The sequence below is a fragment of the Ailuropoda melanoleuca genome, chromosome 8 (genome assembly GCF_002007445.2).
Source record: "Ailuropoda melanoleuca isolate Jingjing chromosome 8, ASM200744v2, whole genome shotgun sequence".
In the NCBI taxonomy this organism is placed as follows: domain Eukaryota; kingdom Metazoa; phylum Chordata; class Mammalia; order Carnivora; family Ursidae; genus Ailuropoda; species Ailuropoda melanoleuca.
This window is the reverse complement of record NC_048225.1, coordinates 46,520,929-46,544,177: the sequence shown is the minus strand read 5'-3', so window position 1 is coordinate 46,544,177 and position 23,249 is coordinate 46,520,929. Positions and strand designations below refer to the sequence as shown.

General features: G+C 38.3%; 1 protein-coding gene and 1 long non-coding RNA gene across 6 annotated transcripts in view; one reads left to right on the top strand and one right to left on the bottom strand.

Moving 5' to 3' along the window:
- Window positions 1-1,315, bottom strand: part of RAB30 (RAB30, member RAS oncogene family) — a 73,617-nt gene extending 72,302 nt beyond the window's left edge. For both annotated transcript variants that reach the window (XM_034666247.1, XM_002925390.4), the window contains exon 1: window positions 1,120-1,315. The gene's annotated coding sequence lies outside the window, so the exon portion shown is untranslated. The remainder of the gene's footprint in view (window positions 1-1,119) is intronic.
- Window positions 1,316-1,487: 172 nt separating this feature from the next.
- On the top strand, window positions 1,488-21,945 carry LOC117803358. Of its 4 annotated transcripts, none has more exons than XR_004627140.1 (4): window positions 1,488-2,986; window positions 6,067-6,107; window positions 7,244-10,691; window positions 21,310-21,945. It is a non-coding gene; the product is annotated as an uncharacterized LOC117803358 (long non-coding RNA). The 4 variants fall into 4 exon arrangements; XR_004627141.1 differs by having other exon boundaries at window positions 6,067-7,394; window positions 9,522-10,691; XR_004627139.1 differs by having other exon boundaries at window positions 6,067-10,691; window positions 21,310-21,943.
- Window positions 21,946-23,249: the final 1,304 nt, after the last annotated feature.

The following is a 23,249-nucleotide window of genomic DNA, read 5'->3' as shown; positions in this document are numbered from 1 at the left end:
AATCATCCTAATAACTCTTACAAGAGCCAAAATCATACAAGCCAGAATGCTTTCTATCCTATTAAATGTGTCAGTTCGCTTAAAAACAACCCCCCCAAAACAAACAAACAAACAAACAAACAAACAAAAACCCCACTTCTATGTTCCTTGGTTTCCCTGGCCAGGATCACTCCTCCTTTCAGAAGATACCTTCTGGGTACCTTTCAGTAATGGCAAATGAAGGTTAACAGTGCTTCTAACTTTCCCTTTCCCTAATGCGTTAAAATGAACCAGGGTTTCCCTAATGATCCGTTCTCCAAACCGTTAGTTGTGACTGGTGACTGTGCCTCACGAAAAGGCAGCTCGTTATGGTACCATTGTCAGTGGCAAGAAGCCTACTGCAACATAATTTAAAACACTCATACGAGCACAAATCTGTCGGCTCCACTTCCAAACAATCCTGCAGTGGGAAGAAGAAAAACACTTAACAAAAATGCTGCTTCCAGCAGCCTAAGAGAAGCTTCCCCCAGACACGTGAAATGTTTCTGACTGGCAGGGAGTGCACCATTAAAGGACACTGTCACCTCAAATCAGCAGAAAAGGCGAGACAAACGACACAGACACACACGCATAAAATAGAGCCTCACAAAACTTAACCTACTCAGAAGCACGCTCATCTTAAAAATAAATAGCGTGTGCTTGCCCAAGCGACATAGAAATGTTCTAAAGTAGTGCAGCCACATTAAATCACTGTCTCCATTTCTCCCCACGCATCACCCCTTCCCACTCAAACCTCAGCACTCGGGGCCGTATGTGACAGGACTGCAGTCCCCCACCTCTGCCTTCTGATTTTTCAAGAACACTTCCCAACATCCTCCCCAGCCCAGCCCCCCCCCCTCCAATCCTCAAAAAGGTTGAGGGGAGTTGCGACTAGGGAATTGGCAGGAATCGGTCCTCCGGCGGGGGAAGGTTGCTAGAGTTGTTCTTTGCAGTGACCCAAATTGCACAGAGCTTTTCACTTAGCAGCACTTGCGAACACCTCTCCAATCCTCCCGCCCCCATCTTCCCAAAAGAAAGCCTTGAGAATTAAGCGGGAGGAATAACTTGGTAGAACCATTTGAATAAATCACTTCAACTCACCTGGTTTGGGATATTTCTCCCCACCCCAGGCATAAACAGAAATGATGTGCGAATGAGTCACGCAGGCAAGGAAACGTGTTGCGATGTCCTAAGTCCAAGGGCTGGAGTCAGTCCCTGCCCTGGTGCTGCTGCTACTCTTAGCTCAGCTGGAGCAAGCGGCAATCGCAAGCCCAGCAGCAGCAGGGGGGTGGATAGACCGTAGCACAATGAATGCAGTGGGGTTTTTCAATGACATCATCCCTCTGTCCGAAAGGCCCCAATAGCCATGCTCAGGAGCGGTGCATTGTGGGAATCGTAGTCTTCTAAAGCCCTGGCAGGACACTGAGGCTATCGCGGGAACTACAATGCCCAAAATGCGCCAAGGTCGGACGCGCCCAGAGCGGGCCAAAGGAGTGAAGGGGACTCGGCCGCCATGTTAGGAGTGCCGGGAACAGTTCGCGGATCCTGGCTGAGGTTTTAGGCAGCGCGCGAGCCGTATGGTGGTGCGGTGGGGACGGTGAGGTGGAGGATAAACCGGTTGGAGAGCCTAGGACCCAAACCTGGGGACCCGGGTGTGGACGCGGCAACTGGGGACAGGTTGTAGGGCGGATCCGGCTGGAGGCAGTATCAGGAGGCCGACTGGGCCTGGGCCTTACGGTCCAGCGGATTGTATAGGCACCCTACCCGTCCTGGTCCTTTTTCTTATTAAGGGATTGAGGGAGTCAGTTTACTTCTGGGCCCAGAGCATCACTTAGGCCCGCTAACAGGACCCTCGGAGCGGTTGGCGTCTTTGTTGGGCTGCGGGGACCCCGGACGGCCACCCTTCTCACTTTGGTCGGAGAAGCCCCTTCCACCCACGGAGTTGGGTTATTCCTCCCGATTTATAGTTATCTTTTTGTCACTTATATTCCAACCTTCCTTATTCCTCCGCAAGGTTCCGGACCGTCATTGGTTTTTCATACAGGAATGACTTGCCAGAAGGGTCCCAGAAATCGATGTTGGCTCTAGTAGCCAAGCTGTAAAGGGACGGTGCTTTGGCGCCCCGACTAAGACTAACGTCCAAAGGTGTAACACCCGGTTTAAAATTCCAGGGATTTTATTGATGATAGCCCTTTTGACAGCTGGCGGTCGGTTTCGAAGTAACGTGGGTTCTTGGAGAAACTTAGAGTGTAGGCTAAAATGCTGCGAAGGCAGGATGTTCATTAGAATTTGGATCACCAATTTATTTTAAAAATACAGTTAGTGTTTAATTTTTGGTACTCCATATATACGATTACCTTAAGAACTATTTTTTTTTTAACTAGCTGAAACCAAAGTCACTGGTATTTAAGTTATCTTGCTCAGTATCTCAAATGAACTGTATTTTTTTTTCAATTGTGTTACTAAAACAATGCTGTGTATTTGTTCTTTTTCAGAGTCCGTCTACACTATGAAAGATGGAAAATTTCTTTTTCTCCTGAGGGTATCTGAAGGGTTAAAAATGCCACATATATTTATGTTTTTCTCCCTCTCTTTTGCACAGTTATTCTGAAAACAAAATTACTCACTTGTTAGTTTGGGCCATTAACGGTATGCATTTCACCTCTCTGTTAGTAGTTAGTAATATCACAGCTCATGGATGGTTTCTCCTATCCGGAAAAGCTAAAGAGAGTGATTAAAAATAATAAAACATGGTAGAAACAGTGTTTCAGATGTATACACATAACTACAAAAACATAGAAGAATCATCATCTGTCATGTTTCTGGGAACAGGTCACAAGATGAAAGGCTTTGTTTCATTTTTAACAAAGGTAATATGTGTTCATCTCATTTATCCATCAAGTACAACAATGGGAAAGGCTCATACAAATATTTCTGGTATTCAGAAACACCTTTGCAGGTAATTGTGGTAAGTATAGGAAAGGGAACAAAATGTTTGCTGTTTTCTTTCTGACCTTCAGTATAGCTATGGAAGTGTTTTACATTTAACAGAGAGAAAAGAGTGGACAGCTTTGCATTTAGGCTTAGTTTCAAACTCTTAAATTATTTTTCGGGGTTGATGGTTCACTGGTGTGTCTTATATTACAAATCTAGAGTGAATCTTGTTCGTGGTATAAAATATTTCTTTATATAAGCAATAACCTCAATCTGAGTTACTATGGAAGGCAGATTTTCGGGGGTGGGGCAGATTGCTTAGAAATCTCATGAGTGAGAAACTAGACCTATATATTGCAGTGATTTCTATAATTTATAATTTGGCACATGTTTGGGTAGTTTGAAGTTTTTCTAGGCTTACATCCAGTAGACATCTAACCATAATGAAAAAACATCTGTTTAATATCTAGGGGAAAAAAAAAAGTCCATGATTTAGCCTTTAACTTTTAGGGGAAAAATTCTGCATTCTTCCTTAGAAATTTTATTTACAAAGCTAATATTTGAGGAATTGGTGACACCAGCTTCTGAAAGAATAACCTCAGTGTCCCAGAGAAAGCACTGGGTTAGGAGAACTGAAAAGTGGGATTAAGAATGCCTTAGGTGGATAAAGCAACTTACATTCTTTTCATCTCAGAAAAGTATTAGGGTGTTGATTTGTATTATAATTATAGGTAGCTCATTCAAGAGTATTGAGTCATTTGCTCATATGGCAAGAGTTTTTCAACAATTTTAAGTGTCAGGATCACCTGTAGAACTCTAAAAATATATACCTATCATCCACTCATCACTGTTGAATTACTCTACCAGGTTGGAACCAGTTATTCTATATTTTTAAAACCATGAGTGAGTGTACAGGAGTAGGGTACAGGTGTCCTCTACATCCTGTATTTGTGTTTATTGTGGTGCATTACACTAGTAATAACAAAAGTTTAGGCAAAGATTTTAGTTTTATTACTAATTATACCCATAAATGAATTCTGAAAATGTGTAGATGAGGAAATGATCTGGAGATCAATTTATACATTGGTGAGGGAGTGGGTTAGGAGAGAAGATTTCAGTTTAGCCTTATGAGTACTGTGATATCCTGACTTACCTAAATATTTCTTAGAGTGAGAATTTAGCATAATATAGAGAAAGTAATGATAAGAGACACTTACCCAAGTAATAGCTCATGCTATCACAAGATTACGGTAAAGCTATTCAGATATTTAGAAGAATCAATAATCTAGAAAGAGGTGAGCACCTGGGTGGCTCAGTCATTAAGCGTCCACCTTCGGCTCAGGGCTTGATCCCCGTGTTCTGGGATCGAGCCTGCCTCTTCCTCTCCCATTCCCCCTGCTTGTGTGCCCTCTCTCGCTGGCTGTCTCTCTCTGTCAAATAAACAAAATCTTAAAAAAAAAAAAAAAAAATCTAGAAAGAGGCAATAAGATACTAGGATATTCTGAAAATAATTTTTCTTTTTTTCATAACTCCTTTCCTTTCCCTGAATCCTAAATTCATTAAATTATTGATGTTATCTTAGTATTCTTGATATTTAGGTAAATGATATACAATAGAGTATCTTTTTAGCTCCAGATCATTTGATTCAGTACTGAATTTGTCTGGGATCTTTACATTGAAAATCCTATAGCATTATGTCATTAAAGAATAAATGCAAGATCCAAGAGGACAAACATTTGAAGTGATTAAAGGAGCCCTAGGATTCAAGCACTTAATGGATCCATCTTTAGAGGTTCCTCTTGGATATGGAATATGAAGACTGACTTGTATTTTGAGGAATGTTGGCCTGGATTCTGCTGCTTCAGTTTGAAATCTGTCTTTAATGGCTTGCTCAGTATCACAGACATTAGTAACATTCTAAGCTTCATTGATAATAGGCTCTGTAGGGATGTTGATAAAGATTAAAATAATCTATGTAAAGTGTTTAGCAAAGGACTTTGGAACACGTAAATTTGTTGTGGATTGTTTAAGTTGTTTTTTTTTTTTTAACAGTTGGGTAAACTAATTTTTTATTGGCTATTTTTAAAAATTAGCCACAGAGTAGTTAGAGCACCGAGGACAGAGATTAACTCAGATACAGCCTTCCTACAATTTGTTAAGTCAAATTTGTATGACCAAATTCCTAGCAAAATACAGTTCCATTTCTTCCTTTCATGTAGTGATACAGGGCAACAATCTTCTTCAGTGCATACTACTAAAAGGAATGTAAAATGCCTGTTACTGAGTTATGTTCCTAAAAGATGATAATTGTGCCTGAGTGACTAAAGTTTAAAAAAATTACATAACAATTTTAGCTTGTGTACTTATGTAGCTTGAAGAAGCCCCAAGTTGATTTTGAAAATCATGTTCTGTCTTGAGAATCACTGTATTATTCCCTTAAATTAGAAAATCATGTGCTAAATTGTGAAAAATGTTAGAATTGTTTCATATCTTACAAAGTTCTAAAGTAATGCTTCTGTAATCTAAGCTATGAAATTTGAGAGAACAGCTCTGTTGTCTGCCTTTCTGTATCTCTTTTCCAAAACAGAATTTTCTTACCTATCAGAAATGGAATGTCAATAACCCAAAGGTGCTAAAGACCCAGTAGTTACATTAGAAATTATTCTAACCTGATCAGAGTTGAGACAAGCAAGTTTAAAAGGGAAAGAAAATTTTACCAAAAGGTATCTTTTCAGACCTCACCTTAGATTAAGTTAGATGTTTTCTAGCGTACGTTCTTAGGAGTGAACACAAACATGACACACACAGTTTAGCAGTTGGACTTTCTCTATGGTAGATCTTAACTCATTCTGAAAACTTTAATATTTCATATTTTAAACACTTTGACTTAATATTCGGGAAACTAAAATGTATTTTTTCTAGTCTTACTTAGTTGATCCATTGTGTTTGTAACAAATGGGCATAATTTTAGCTGCTGGATTTTATAGGCCACTGAAGGTAAATGCAGTAAATATCCCCGGGTCAAGATTTAAAATCTGAATGTCCATAATTAATGATTAATCAGAAAAGCAAGCCCTGTTTATCCTGTGATTCTATTTTTTCATTTTTTAATAGGTTTGGGTAATTATTGGACTAGAAGATATTTCTTTGCAAGAGTAAGTATGTGAAGATGAATTTCATCAAATATAAATGTTTACGAATATAAAGCCTTTTAAGGAAACTATGGAGATGTGCAGTTGTAAGCAATTATGCAAGTGGGCACATACTTAATATTCGTGATCTAGAGTCTGAGGGTCCGGTATGGATTTGAACTTGCAGTAAAGGTTAATCCTCAATAAGTTGTATCTTAAAACCTTTTAGGAAATGTTCATCAGTTACCCTCTTAACACCTAACTCCTGATTTGATGAATTTAGCATATAGGTGTTAATCAAATTGAATAGTCTGAGGACTTGTTTGAGCTGTTCCACCACCAGAAGATAAAAATTAGTAACTATATTCTTTGATATAACCTAAGTGACAATTTTTTTTTAACACTTTGAGCCAAAGAAACCCTCAGCTTTCTTCCTTCCCTACCCTCTCACTGCAGACTTTTAGTCATTACTATGGTATTAAGTGGGATCTTAGAGTTTCTTAGTAATCGTCCCCATCGAACTGGATGACGTTTATTCTATTAGTTCATTGTCGGTATATTGGAGCCACTTCCTTGTATTTCATAGTATTTTATATGCAAGACAAAAATGGAGAAAAGCTTATGTTTTTAGAGTTTTGACATGTGGTGAAATAAAGTAATTGCAGAAGTGGTAACATAAACTGCAAATAACATTGACATACTAGAGTGCTTACATTGCAGTTGCTATTGAAACTAAATAGCATCTTACATAAGTGTAGTAATAAATGACCTTTACCAGTTTCCTGCTATTTCAATGGAATACTTCAGTAACAATAGTATGGTACATTTACTCTGTCTCAACAATTGTGAATGTGGTGAAAAGTGTTACTTTTGGTGATGAATTTTACATTTATTACCTTTTATATTTGACAGGCTCAATGCAAGTATGTTCATGTCAAGTCTGCTTTGTTTACTCTTTGTATGTTTAATGCTGGGCATTATGCTTGTTTCGAGTTTCAGTCCCATGACCCATTTTCAGTATTCATGTTTGTGTGTCTTTCCAAAATTGTTTGCTTCTTTGTTTCCTGCTGATCCTGAGAGAATTTATGAGCAATTTTTGTTGCTTTTTGTGTTGCCGTGTATTCGCCTGAGATGGTTTGCTGGATTTTCTCATTTTCCAGATAAACTCTGCTCTTCCCTTCCACATTCCTGGGACCTGTTTGGCATTTGTTGGAGTTCTGGGTTGCTTGTAATGGAAAAATTGAAGAATCGAGTACTAAGATGCCAGATTTCAGGGACTTGGGGAGTGAATGAATGGGAGTAGGGAAAGAAGTAGGTATTTCTTTTAAAAACTTCGTATTTTTATGAAGTTTGGCCCTGGAAGAGGCAAGAAATAATGGGAAATAACAAGAGAGTATGTGGGAATGAAAGAGGGTTTTTACTTAAATCTTCCTTTTTAGAGGCCAAAATCACATTCCACTTCAGGGCAGTTTGATCATTTCCCAGAGGAATCAGGACTTAGAATTCTGTGCTGTCCCAAATTGGGCCAGGGGAAAGGTGGAAGAACTCTTAAGTACTTATGTAATTTTTTCTATGACTACTCCATACTTTTCTTTTGATTATTTTTCCTTTCCATTCCATTCCTGTTCATGTTCCTTCAAGGCTTTCGTACTGCCTATTTAACCAAACTTCTGGAAGAATAGTGCATTTTTTTTACCATTCCAAAAAAGCGTAGCAATGACCAAGAGCCTAGGTTTCTTTTGAGGAATTAACTCGTACTAAACAGGCGTTTGCCCTTTATACCAATATCATTATACTTACCAACCAAACCTGACTGGGATCTTCACAACCATTATTAGAGAAAACTGCTCATTTGACAAGAAGATTAAACTTGAACAAAACCTGTCTGTTCTTGCCTAGCTGTTATTACCAAGACACATTACCTGGAGGAGGAGAAGTCTGAGATAGATCCTTTTAATTATTTATGTGAGAAAGGTATGATTGTAAAAACAAAAATGCACAAGAGAAAAGCGGCTAACATCTTAAAGCAACAGAACCCTCAACAAAGAGCGGAAAATCCAGTTCTAACAGTTATGAATTAAGTTTTCCATTGCTTGAATTCACTGTCATTACCTAATAAATGAGCTGCTGTTTCCCTTCAGAGGTTTAACTGGCAAAATAAATGGAAAGGTGGCAGCAAAAGAAGGGAATCGCTGAGACTGGTAAGGATTCAGTATAATCAGAAATAGCAAAGGAAATTGGTTATTACTGGATCCTGGCACTAACTCACTGTCCAAATGTGATTTCATTTCCTTTAATGAGATAGGCACCGGAAGAAATAACTTGAGGGATTTCTAAGAAAAGACACATGTGGCTACCAATTGAATTACTCTCTGTTACAAGTTACATTTTGAATTACAATGCATAGTGCAAGGCTCCATACATCCTCCAACATGACCCCTCAAGTTAGCTAACACCTTATATCCAAGCTAATACCTATTTCTGGTGAATTTAAGTTTATGCAGCACTCTTCTACCACTTCCAACTGGAAGGAGGAAAAGACATGAAAACAAATGTTAACTGTGTAATTGTTTATTGTCATGGGACCAGAGTTATACCCAGATTCAGAAATCTGATACTCCTGCTTACTACTAAGTTAATGCAAGTAATTATTAATAGTTAATGTTAACTGTTAATACCTACCTGCTCAGTAGTCTAAGGTAAGAGATAGACTTTACATAGGCTGTTAATTTATGTGCCTGAGCCCACTCTGGTTTTCAGTAATCTAAGTAGAAACTTGAAGTTACATATGACCCCATTGTATAACTTGAGATAACCCAAAATTTATGTAATATATTTTGGTACTATGTTGAATTCACTTAAAATCCACCTAATAGAGCACCTGGGTGGTTCAGTTGGTTAAATGTCTGCCTTTGGCTTGGGCCATGATCCCAGGGTCCTGGGATTGAGTCCTGCATCAGGCTCCCTGCTCAGCGGGGAGCCTGCTCCCTCTCCTCCCTGCATGTACGCTCTCGTTTAAAAAAAAAAAATGCACTTAATAGTTCACAGGTAACTGGAAAGTAATTTTTCCAGTAGTACTGGCAAGAACATGCTGTTAAAATATTTGTGAACTAGTTGAGGTCTAAATAGAGCTACAGTGTATTTGTGTATGTAAAAAATGTATAATGTTTATACCATTTTATACACACACACACACTACAGCATAGGCTCTAGTTCTGTTTTGGCCTCAACTAGCTCACAAATATTTTAACAGCATGTTCTCACCAATACATATATTCATATGTATAAAATGTGTATCATTTTATACCATGTTTATACCATCATGTTTATACCATGATTTACAAGTAACTGAAGAACTATATCATACTGACAGTTTAAAGATTGACAAGATAGGGTGCCTGGGTGGCTCAGTCGGTTAAGCGTCTGCCTTCTCCTCAGGTCCTGATCCCGGAGTCCTGGGATGAGTCGCACATCAGGCTCCCTGCTTGTCGGCGAGTCTGCTGCTCCCTCTACCCCTCCCCCCTGCTCATGATCTGTCTCTCTCTCTCAAATAAATAAATAAAATCTTAAAAAAAAAAAAAAGGATTGACAAGATAAGGAAGTACTGTCTAAAGCCATTTTTAGCGTTTGGTCTGCCAATACCTGAAGTGACTTCAGGCTTTATGGCCCACTTCAATGTTAATCTGTAAAAAATTCCAAAGGCATAGTTTGAAATACTGTGGAGTCAGGCCTGAGTTCTGGATTCCTGGTCTGATAATTAGTAACTAAGGTGTCAGCCTAGGCAAATCAACTTTGAATCTGGTTGGGTTTTTTTTTTTTTTTTCCTAATTTTTTTAAAGATTTTATGTACATGAGAGCATGAGTGGGCTGAGGGAGAGAGAAAAGCAAGAGTCCCCGCTGAGCAGGGAACCCCGCTTTGGGGCTGGATCCTAAGACCCCAGCCAGGGTCAAGGCCTGAGCCGAAGGCAGATGCTTAACCATCTGAGCCACCCAAGTGCCCCTGAATCTGTTTCTTTATATTTAATAATCTGGTAGCATTTAACATCAAATACATGGTTTTTGGTGATGTTCTATAGTATGATCTACAGGCTTCCAGCATGAGAATCTGGGATACATGCTAAAAATGCAGATTCTGGTGTCCCACCTAGATATACTGCTTAAAAATCTGAAGGTGAGATTGGGATCTGCATTTTTTTAAAAGATGATTTATTTTAGAGAACACATGTGTGGTGCATGAGCATATGGGGGAAGGGGCAGAGGGAGGAGAGAGTCTTAAGCAGACTCCTGAGATCAAAACCTGAGCTGGAACCAAGAGTTGGATGCTTAACTGGTGGCGCCACCCAGGTGTCCCCTGAGATCTTAAATAAATTCACCAGATGATTTCTTTCTACCTAATCTTAAAAACACCAAGGTGAAATAACTTGCCAAAGTTACTTCCAAAGTTAGGCCCCCTCTTTTTTGTGTTCCTAACTCTTCTTTCCTTCATGCTCAATAACATTCCTGCTGTTATTCCAGGACACAGATGCCAAAATTTAAAAAGTACTTCTGCATACGTATATTCAGTGAAAAATCTAACTCTACCACATGGACAAGCATTGCTTAATTAAGGTGTGTAATACAGTTTTTTGGGGTTTTTTTTTTTTAGGGAAATGAACAAATTATATCTTCATCTAAAGCATTTGATTAAAGAAATTAAGCCCTACAGTACTCTATTATAGACATCCAAAGTATCAATATTTGGGGGTACAGTTTCAATCCTAAATCCATTTCTTAGATTCTGTAAGTACATATTGAGTAATTACCAAGTTAAATACCCTGGAGATACAAAGATGGCTATGACCCTCTACACATTAGTGCCTTAACGTTTTTAGTGTCATGGACCCCTTTATCAATCTAGTGAAGTCCGTGGATCACTTCTCCAAAAAAAAAAAAAAAATGTTTTTAAGTATATACAGTATGTTGGATTACAAAGGGAGCCAGAGATAATGAAATAGTTACCAAAATTTTTATATAGAAATATATATGCTTTTTTTAACTTACTAAGATCTAGCAGTAGCTCTAATCTGCAGTTTCAACAGTGGTGAACATAAATGATATTTCAAGGTGTTTGCAACAATTGTAATATATGAAAATATAGTTCAACTGTGAACTATGAAAAAGTATCCTTTACTGCTAGCACTACTGTGATCTGTTGCCTATGTTCAAATTTTTTTAGAAGTTATTGAAAATTTAGATGCAGTTTTTCCCCATCCAAATTCATGAACCCACTGAATTCTATTAAGAACTCTGGTTAAACTGTAGGAACTTTCAGGTTGTAGCCAAGGCCTAAGTAAGATCTTTAAGTACCTAGACACTGAAAAACTTGTGATGCCTTGCCTCAGGTAATTCAAAATCAAAATATTTACACCATGAAGTAGATTTAAGGAAGTTCTGTTTCTCTTGGTGAAGACTCTGATGCTTTTTAGAAAGCACTAAGTTATTTCTGAGAAAGTACTAAAGTACTCCATTTGTTTCATCATGGATGAACAGGAGGAGGCTGCAGTTGTGTGAAAGTATGGGTTTAGTATCTTAAGATTGTATCTGCTACACTTGGTATATAGTAAAGGCTAAATAACAGTAAAATAAATGATCTTTTCCATAAGGGGTTCACAATTTTAGAGAACATTAAGGTACAACACCAAGTGTGGACTACTATAATAGGCACCAGATGCTCATTGCTCTAAAATGAACAGATTGGAGGGGCTGTTGGTAACCCAAGTGATGTCACTTGCAGATAAATCGAGTAGGGCTACCATCCTCAAGTGATCCTACTAGTGTGTAAGCTCCATGAGGGTAGGATTTTTGTCTGTTTTGTTCATTGTATTTGATGTATTCCAGAAATTCAGTAAAGTGCCTGCCATACTCAGCTAATCTGTACTCACCTGATTAGCCTCAGATCTGTGTACCTCCATTTCTGTAGATGCTGCTGAAACATTTTAGCACTAACCTACCACAAACTAGTAATTAAAAATAGCTCTTCTTCCTTAGACATTCAGTAAGTGAATAAAGAGGAATATTTTATTTTCTCCTCAGCAGAAAGCTAATAAATGCTGTCCTAAGTGTAAGTTTAGCTACCATTTTATTCAACAGTCCTTGAGGATAGGAATTGCCATTATTTTAAGATTAAGGCACAAACCTGCCCAGAGTCATCACCCGGGAGCTAACTAGTAGAGGAATTGGAAAACAATACGAAGTGAATGTCCCAGACCTAAGTATCTTATCTCCCATTTGACCAAGACACAAACGTGGTCTTTCCCTCACATTTCACAAAGAGGTACAATCATGTGAAACAGACTGGGTAACAAAACAAGTTCTATAGCTTTTTAAGCACATCTTTATGAGTTCTTATTTAGAAATGTGTTTTTTAAACATCAAATATAGATCAGTTATAGTCTATTTCTCTGCTTTGTGGTCATAACGTACTTGTTTTCATCTTTTATATTCTACCCTTCAAGAAAAGCATTTGAAGGTTTCAGGGGTTTGTGTTGGTAATTTACAGCTAATAGGGTTTTTTAAATGCTCATTCTTCCCACCCACCATGGATGGGTATGTTTTCACATAGCTTGTTTAGAAGGCAATAAAGCAGTTTAGACAAAAGCATCATTGTTTGAACTAAGAAAATGTAAATGAAAGTGAAGAGTGATTTCAAAGTCCTGAGTCACACAGGGAGAACCAGACCAATATCTAAATTAGTGTGTGATACAGAAGCAGTCATGTTGGTCAATCCATAACTTGAAGAAGTTAAACAGGACTTAATGTTATAGGTGAAGAAATTGAATAGCTGGGAAATAAAACCTGGCCTGACCTGTACTAATATGAAGCCATTTATAGGTTTTACCTATGTTACTAGGAATAAAATTCATTGACTTCACTGCAGAAATACTGATCACAGTGTGCTGCCCTGGATCATAACATGGTGTATGGACCTTATTGCCGTTCTATTTTTTTTTTTTTTAAGATTTTATTTTTCTATTTGACAGCACAAGTAGGCAGAGCAGCAGGCAGAGGGAGAGGGAGGATCAGGCTCCCTGCTGAGCAGACAGGGCCCTGGGATCATGACCAGAGCCAAAGGCAGATGTTTAACCAACTGAGTCGCCCAGCCGCCCTCATTCTTTTAACTTGTAGTTCTTGTACAGGTCACATGACAGTTTTATATTTTGAAAATAATTATAAATAACTGCATCATTTATTGACTTGGAAAGATAGAACCAGTGACTAATTGTAGGCCAACAGGGGGTTAGAAAATCACCTTTTAATACTCATAGTGCTCCTGATTACAATGTCTAGAAACAACTTGATTGTATCTTTTAACTCTCCCTCCATTTTATTTATTTATTTTTTAACAACTTCAACAACCTAAATTTCATTCATGCAAATAAGCATCATCTCCTTTCCTTTTAGCACAGAGCTGCGTAATGACTGGCTCATAAAGCAGCCAGATGTTATTGCTATCAATAGGTAACATGCTATTCTGCCTGGTAACTACACAGTTGGCATGCAACAATTGTTTAATGGATAAGTCAGTTATTAAAATTTTGATGGATTGCTTAGTCCTGTACGTAAGCATTGACTTACATCACCCCTTATCACCTGATGCTTTTGTGACAGATTTTCTACTAGTAGACTATTTCAGACACTGAAGGAAATAGAACGTTCATTAATTGATGAACCCCCCCCCCCCACTGGCCTGGACAGGAGACTGAATTGTAGTCCTTGATTCCCAGTATACCATAACTACTCTGAAAGGGAGAGGTAGAGAGGGCCATGATATTTGAGGATAAAATCTTGTTTATTTATAGCTGAGCTTTATGTCATTGTGTTTAATATCATGACCATTAAGCCATTCCTATAACATTTAAGTTTATCTTCTGAAGGAAACTTGTGAAATGTCCTTAGAATGACTTGGGTTTTTTTTGTTTCTTTGTGTTAAGTAAGCTCTAGGCCCAATGTGGGGCTTTAACTTGAACCCTGAGATCAAGAGTTGCACACTCTACTAACGAAGCCAGCCAGACACCCCAGAATGACTTGGTTTTTAGTGGCATTAATTATTGTTTTCTTTTTTTTTTTTTAAGATTTTATTTATTTAATCGACAGAGATAGAGACAGTCAGCGAGAGAGGGAACACAAGCAGGGGGAGTGGGAGAGGAGGAAGCAGGCTCATAGCGGAAGAGCCTGATGTGGGGCTCGATTCCATAATGCCGGGATCACGCCCTGAGCCGAAGGCAGACGCTTAACCGCTGTGCCACCCAGGCGCCCCTAATTATTGTTTTCTTTTGGGACCTGATTCTTTCTAGTAACAGATTCCAAAATGTTGCAGTTTGTCAAAGACTGTTTCATCTTCAGTATCTTTTTTTTTTTTTTGCCTTTCCATGTAAATTTTATTTATTTTTATTTTTTATAATATTTTTATTATGTTATGTTAGTCACCATACAGTATATCCTTAGTTTTTGATGTAATGTTCCATGATTCATTATTTGCGTATAACACCCAGTGCACCATGCAGTATGTGCCCTCCTTCATACCTTACAACCAGCCTATCCCATTCCCCCACCTCCCTCCCCTCTGAAGCCCTCAGTTTGTTTCCCAGAGTCCACAGTCTCAGTATCTTTTTAAAAATACAATTAGGTAAAGCATTTTTAGGTAAACTGCATCTATCTCGTCTATTTTCCTGGTACTCGGTAATGTTTTTCATCATCAGCCACAGTTCTGAAAGGACATTAAAGGGTCTCATGTTACACACTATAGCACTAATGTTCATTATAAAACATTAAGATAGGTTGAAGGCTTCCATGATTAGCCTACACTCAATTTTTACCTATCTTCTGGCCTCTTTTATTTCATACTTATATTTTTGTAGTAACTATGTTGAGGGTACATGACCACTAAATTGTACGTTTCTTTGAGAGCAGGAGCTATAGCATGTTATATAGCATGTTTATTTTCACATTTCCTTATGTGCTAAAACAGAACTTTTATTTCTTCAGCAAATATTCACTGAGTATCCACTAGGTGTCAGATATACTAGGTAGATTCTAGGGAAACCAAGATAACTAAACCCTTGGGAATCTGTCTTGTGGGGGAGAGGTGGAAAAAGATATTTGTAAGCCAAAAAAAACAAAAGCAAAAAACCCTGCAGTATCATATGATGTTATAGTGGAATAGGATATTTCTTGGCTTAAGAAGACTAAAAAATCATTTTCAAAAATATCTCCCCAATAAGCTTGCCTCGGTGACTAAATTTCCATCATTAGGATGTCATTTTTTTATAAGAGCATTGCTGCATTGTGATTGCCTCTGGCAGGAGAACTAAGGGGCATCAATGGGCTGTAGAATTGCTTTTTCCCTCTCTTTAAAACCTTTTTGTTAATTTTACATATAGTAAGATTCACTTTTTGGTATATAATTTCAGGAGTTTTGACAAATGCATGAAAGTCCTGTAATCACCACCACAATCGAGATACAGAACAGTTCCATCACCTCAAAAAGTTCTTTTGTACTGCCCCTTTTATAATTTTATAATATACATTTCATAATATTTGGTAAAATAATTTTTCAAAAAGTAAGGTTTGAGTGTTTCATGTACATCTTTTCCTTATCAAAAAAAGTATGTCTTTGGGTTAAGAGAGTACCTTTTCTAATAAGCCTCTGGAGAAATATAGGTATCCAAGGAAGGGCTAAATTATTACACCATTGTAGGTCATCTACACTTCAGTTGGCCGATCAAGCTGCTGAAAAGAATTAGGACTCAGAAAAGGTAAGGGGTGTATGTGGTGTATATGTTAGTTTAGAGGATAGGAGTTGGGGTAGAAGAGGAGATTACGGCCTGACAGTGGAACAACATGCTTTGAAGGATAAGGGTAGCAATTTTTGAATAGTATAAGGTCCTTGGGTTCCCAAAGATACAGGGGGCGCCAAAGAAGAGATGAGTCCTGAAGAGGGGTGGCCTTCATGTAAAGATTGGTCAGTCTGTTGTTATCTAGAACTACAGTCCTGGGATTCTAGAACTGGTTCTGCCAGTAACTCATTCTTGAAAAATCACTTTCCTTTTCTGGGACTCAATTTCATCATCTATTAAAAAAAAAAAGTTGGATTAAGTATATTCTAAAATCTAATTGAGTATTCTCCAACTAGAGGGTATGTGTGTCAGGGGGCGGGGTGGTTCTGAATTTCTGTCCCATTTTAACTGGAGAGGAACATCTGTAGATAACAATAACCCAACTCTAACAAGTATTTTAAAATCTCTTAAAGCGTCATGTAGTTTGATGTCAAGCTGGAAAGCACAGTTAATGCTGATCTCATCTGGGCTCCAATGATCTAGCTCTCTTGCCCTCAGTGTTCTCATTTGTAGAATGACTAGATATACTTTAAGGTTCCTCACAGTTTCACATTTTTTGAATGTGAAACCTATTAAAACTTGCCAGGGTTATTTTTATTCTCATTTCCTCTGGGTCCGTACCTATTCTGATTTTGCTTTTTTAAGTTATTAGTCACTATTCATTCAGTACTTATGTTGCCAGAATTTTTAATGTAGGGTATTTGACCTATGTTATTTAAGAAATTTTACAGTGCTGCTGTTCTTTATAGGTGTACAAGTATGGGAAAATTACACCATGCCTCCCACCCCCATCCCGGATAACATATTCCTACAACAAGATCTCATTTCAGTAAACATTAAAAGTAGCATTAGAGAGGGGAAGAAGGGAAGGAAGATGTGTGTGGCTTTCAGTTGGTAAGTGAAGGGAAAAGAACTAACAGTTGAGGACCTACTATGAGCTAGATACCTTATATGTGCCTCCCTTTTTAGGTCATTGATAAAAGCAGGCAGGAAGGGAGCCTATTTATCTTGATATCAAAAAGGGAAAAAAACTTTCTTCCCACAAATCATTGGAATTATTGAGAATATATTTTTTCATGTCATTTTCCCCTATGAAGGCACAAACAGCATGATGCTTCTATATAGTGTTTGGCGAATGCTTATGAGTGAATAGGGATTTTTCTTCTGTCCTTAGAGTAGTGGTTCTTTGGGTCCATGGACCTCTAAGGATTTTATAAAGCTATGGACCCACCTAGGAATTCTCTCCCACTACACAAACACAACAAAATACAAACAACCATCTTCCTCTCCTTGCCCTAAGTACCTCCGCATCTGTATTTGTGCAAAATCTGTAATTTTGGGATGTTTTCCTCCTTTCTGCAATTTATTCATGTGTCCCAGGTTAAGAACTCAGCCCTGGAAACATCTCTGGATATCTAGGCAGCCTAGGAGCTTAATTCCATTAACTTGTAATGCTTATAGAGCTGCCATCCTTTATTGGTCCTTTATAGGTTTGAGAAAATTGCACCATGCCTCCAGACTGTTCAGTTTGTTTTGTTTTCTATGAGCAGAAATTATATCCAGCTTGCTTTTCAGTTCATTAATATGTGCTACAACCAAAGATTAGCATTTTTAAGGTTTTTGAAGTAGGAATTGTTTAATTTACAGATGAAGAAATTAAGGTTTGTCCCAAACTTTATTTTTTGTATCATATCTCTGGGCTTTCTAAATGGAATGATTCCCCTTCCTTCCTTCCTTCCTTCCTTCCTTCCTTCCTTCCTCCCTCCCTCCCTCCCTCCCTTCCTTTTTCCTTTCCTTTCCTTTCCTTTTTCCTTTTTCCTTTCCTTTCCCTTTCCCTTTCCCTTTCCCTTTCCCTTTCCCTTCAGAAACCCACTTAAAACATTGTCAGGCCAGTATCCTCATCTGTGAAATTGTATCTGGGTAGAGAAGGATAGTGAAAAAAATGATCTTGTCTCATAATGGAAGACAAGGACCTGTAACAAATATTCTAAGTAATTCCAAATACGATATGAGAATTCCCCCATAAGGTTGTGAGGATCCCATTGGTTGAAGGAAAACTGAATGTTGTGTAAACTCTACAGTTTTCTTTTTTTTTTTTTTTTTTTAAGATTTTATGTATTTATTTGACAGAGATAGAGACAGCCAGCGAGAGAGGGAACACAAGCAGGGGGAGTGGGAGAGGAAGAAGCAGGCTCACAGCGGAGGAGCCCGATGTGGGACTCGATCCCATAACACTGGGATCACGCCCTGAGCTGAAGGCAGATGCTTAACCGCTGGGCCACCCAGGCGCCCCTAAACTCTACAGTTTTCTAATCACGACCGGCCCTTAGCTTGATATAAAATCCAGGGCCTAGTACAGAGAAGTTATTTGGATGCCTATCTAATCTCCAGTATCTCCCGTATGCCTACTTGACAACAAGACTGCATCTCATCCAGGCTTGTGATGGAGGAAATTGAATTGTTTATTATTAAAGTGAAAAAATAGGGAGTTCACTGATCAAATGGATTAATATTTTGAGCACTTACTCTGTGCCTGGAGCTTTTTAATTTCTGGGTGAAGAGTAACAGTCTCCATTGTACACTTACCCAAGGCTACATACATAGTTATAGCTAACATTTGAGTGCTTACTGGAAGCGAAAGCATTGTTCCAGGTGCATTTGCATTTATTTCATTAACATGTTTCTCAATCTTTGTAATAACTCAGGAAAATACTGTTAAGTTTGTCATCACTAACAATAACAAAACTGGAATTTAAAGAGATTGGACTATTTGCCCAACAATGTTGCGAAGCTGAGACTTTGAACCCTAGCTGATTTGACTCCGAAGTCTGTACTCCATTCCAGTACGCTACCAAAGCCTCTGACCTATAACCATTGTTTGCTGTCATTTGCGAGGTCAGTATGGCTGTCCATAGTGGGGGACGCCATAAAGGTGGGACTAAGGGGGAGTTACTGGGCCTTTTCTGAGAGAAGTGGTGCCTTGCCGGGCAAACAAGTTTCTTGTGGTGAAATCAGGTTTGAAAGATAAAAAAGGTTGAAGAAGGTGGAGGTGGCGTGGTTGAACCTGTTCAGGAACTGATTACATCTGAGCCTCTGGCCCTTTTGCCTGCCAGCTGACTCAGAGCTGGCCCATGGGCCAAAGCCCAGGCAGGTTAATTTCATGGGCTGTATACTTCAAAGGATCTGATTCCTGGCACTGCTATGCACATTGCTTTTCAGAGGGCAGAGTCTTGTGGGGGAGGGAACAGGATGGCCTCCAGGAAGTGTTTGCAAAAGACCAAGGCAGTGTTTGCTCTAAATCCAAATATATACAGCTTGTTCTAGGTTTGGCAAAAGTCCATCTTCTCCACAAGAATAAATGCTAATAGTGGGGCTTTGGACAAGAATGAGGTAGGGGGCTTTTACTAGTAGAGAGGAGTTAAGAGACCTCTTTCTCAAGTCACATTAAAAGAGGGATTAGCATTATGACAAGCATTGTAATCACAGCAAATGTTATAATTGCAGGCATAAGAACGGTCTCCAGAAAGACCAGATTATGTTGTTTACTTGTAGTGGAATGGTGGGGGTTATATACAAATAATAGCTATTTGCATCAGAAGTATCTGTACCTCCTTGGGCTTTGTAATTCAACTAACAATAATAGCAACTAACTCCTATTGCATGATCATTAGATAATAGTCACTACAGTGTTCACAGGCCAGAACTCTCATTTTTAGAGAGGGAGAAAGAATGAGAGGAGAGAGAAAGGGCAGAGGGAGAGGGACTCTTAAGCAGTCTCTACGTGTAGCATGGAGCCCAACTCAATTTCACAACCCTGAGATCATGACCTGAGCGAAAAATTGAGTTGGGTGCTTACCCGACTGAGCCACACAGGTGTCCCTCACAGACCAGAACTCTTAACTAGACAAAGGTGGAAAGGCTTTGTCTAAACCAAAAATCTCAAATTAAGTACACTTAATTTGGGCAAATACCCCCAATATATGTATATTACTTCCTAGTATAAGTTGTCCACTATGAAATGCAGATATACAATCAAAAATTGTAAGGGACGAAATGATGTTGAAATAAACTATTTTATCTCAAGGCAAAATATTCTTGGGATTCTACATGTTGTTATTAATAGTGGATATAAATTAGTGTTTCAAATAGGCTACTTAATAGTTTTGGATTTTTTTTTTGGTCAATTTGTCAGTTTTGATTAAATGATCATTGTATTTAACATAATATGACTGATACTAAGTAGAAGTGTCAGTTCTGCCAATTTTTTTGGTCCTCTTATGTATCATCTTCAATTCAGAGTTTGTTATTTTTTTAAGCAATCTTTTTAAATCAGTTGTTTATTTTGTGAGATTTAATTTAGCAAAAATTAGAAAAAAAATCCATAAATCCTCTTTTTAAAAGATTACTTATTTTAGAGAGAGCGAGTGTGCGTGCAGGGGCAAGGGGCAGAGGGAGAGGAAAGAGAATCTCAAGCAGACTCCCCCCTGAGCGCAGAGCCTGACTCGGGACGCCATCCCACAACCCTGAAATCATGACCTGAGCCAAAATCAAGAGTGGGGTGCTTAACCAACTGAACCAGTTAGGTGCCCCTAAATCCTCTTTGGAACTGCAATATGTCACTAAATTCTGAAAGTGAAAGAACTCCCATTCACACTTCATGTGATATGTCAGCATCAAATATAGGGAAAGTGTAGAGATGCCAAACTATATTAATAGAGCTTAATTTTTTTATGAATAAGAAACATATGTATAAGAAAAACTTGTCACACCTCAGATTGCCTTGCATACCTCTAGACTGAATACACTCCATTTTGTAGATCAGTGGTCTAAGCAACAGGACCTGTGGCCATGAATTCAGTGGGAATGTCCAGTCTTATCTTTAGCAATGACTGGTTCAAATTCATTTATGAACAACAAATGAGAACAGCACAATATGACTTCTCAGGAATTCAGAAGAGCTGAGCAGAGCTGGACCTTAGAGAATGTGGCCTGTCTGTACAAAGGGAGAGCCTACCTTCATTAAATGCCTCAAAGAAATACATTCTAGTTTTGAAGAAAATGGACTTTGTCAGATCTACTTAGACTTAATCCCAGTTCTGCTATTTACAAGCCGTGCAATCTGGGGAAAGCAACAACCTCTTGTAGTTTGTTTCTCATCTCTGAAATAAGAATGATTAATGCCAGTACTTACCTCACCAAGAAGTTTAATGTGAGCCTATTAAACCCTCACTGTGCAGAGATGCTGAGCTAAACTATTTACAAGAATTCTTTTAATCATGATATACTAGGGTGGTAGAAGTTAACTAATTTTTCACTAAAACATTTTCCTTTTCCTCCTGGGCACACAAAAGGACTACATTTCCTGGCCTTCCTTGCAGCCACATTTTGTTCTGGCCAATGAAAAATGAGCAGAGGCAATCAACGTTACCTTCAGGCCTGACCCATGAAACTTGCCCTTTTAATTCTTCAGGCTCTCTTCCCTCATCTGGGAGAGGATCCAGCAAAACCAGTAGTGCAAGGGCCTCTCTTTTCCTCCCCCCACCTCCAATCTTTACTGGATTGTGATATGAACCAGAAATAAAACTCTTAATATGTTAAGTAATTGAGATGTGGGGGTTGTTTGTTTTAACAGTTCATGTATCCTGACTAATACAACAAGATTGACAAGAACCCAGAGAAGGGAGAGAGAAATTGTTTATGGTGTCTGGCACATGATGTACAATAAAAAAGGTGATTAACCTCATTAATTTAAGAAAGATGAAGGTTACTTTTATGAGAGAGCTTATGAGCAACTACCTAAAAGTCCTCTGGGTAAAGTGTGAGAAAATGTCAGGAATCACTGACATAAACTCTGGTTTCTAAAGTTTTTCATAGATACCACTGGGCATACCTCAAGGAATGGAGATATCACCCCTTCGGTACCTCATACTCTAGCCTGCTAAATCAGTTCAGCACATTTCTCTTAAGTTTTATAAAAATATGTAACAAGTACAAATCTTTTATCCTGTACTGGGAATCCTTCATCTTTTTTTTTTTTTTTAAGATTTTATGCGAGAGAGAGGACAGGGTGGGCAGAGGGGAAGGGCAGAGGGAGAGGGACAAGCAGACTCCATGCTAAGCCTGGAACCTGATGGGGGCTTCATCTCAGGACCCTGAGATCATGACCTGAACCGAAATCAAGAGTCAGCTGCTTAACCAACTGAGCCACCCAAGCACCCCTCCTTCCTCCATCTTGATGAGATTTTCCTCATTTATTCAAATCCAAGAGCTAAAATGTGTGTTTTAGATTTCTCTTTCAAGTTACTCTCAAGTTGTTTCACTCGAAGTAGTTTCCTTTAACACATTTTCTGGACATTATAGTACTTAGCTGGAGGTGTATTTTTAATCGTGAGAAATTGAATTCCTATAAATTTGGCCTTAGTCTCTGAATGATCTCATATCATAGTTTTGATGTAGTAACTACTACTGTATTTTCCTCTTCCTCCTTCATACTTATTTGCAAAGTTGATTCCTATGGAATTGCATGGATAACTACTTAGTTTCATGGCTTCACATTTTCTCCTCAAATGCAGATAAATTATTTCTTCTTGATTTTGGTGAATCAGAATATTAGCACAGCCTGCCAAGACATTTTGTTGCTACAGTTCCTCCCCTCAATCTTATATTTTCAAAACATTCTGGAGGTAGGCAATTGGTTTTTAAGCCTTAAAAATGGTCTCAGAAGCTATGTGTCTTAGAGGAAGCAAATAGGCTTTGTGTGGAGACAGACTTGATTTCCAGCCCTGGCATAGCCACCAACTAGCTATATATGACATTGGTCAGTTATTCAACTTTTTAAGAGTCACAACTAAAACGGAGATGGTAAAACTCACTTTGCAAAGGTAAGTGGGATATATAGGCTAATTTTACTTTTGAATATGGATACAAAAATCTTAAATACTAGCAAACCAGATCCAAAATATACCTCATAACCATTTATTTATATCAATAATATGTTTGGTTTAATATTTGTAAAAAATCAAAATGTAATTTATACCTTAACTGATTGATGGGATAAACACAAATGGTCATAAAAATAGATGCAGAAAAATTTCTGCTAAAATTTAACATCCATTCATAAAAACAAAACTCTTGCCAATGTGGGATTAGAAAAGAACCTCTTAAATTGACAAAGGATACCTATTTTAAAAATTATGCTTAAAGAAGCAAAAGCTTTCTTAAATTGATAAAGGATAACTTTTAAAAAGTATATCATACTTAATGGTTAAAAGACTAATAATTGGGGCCCCTG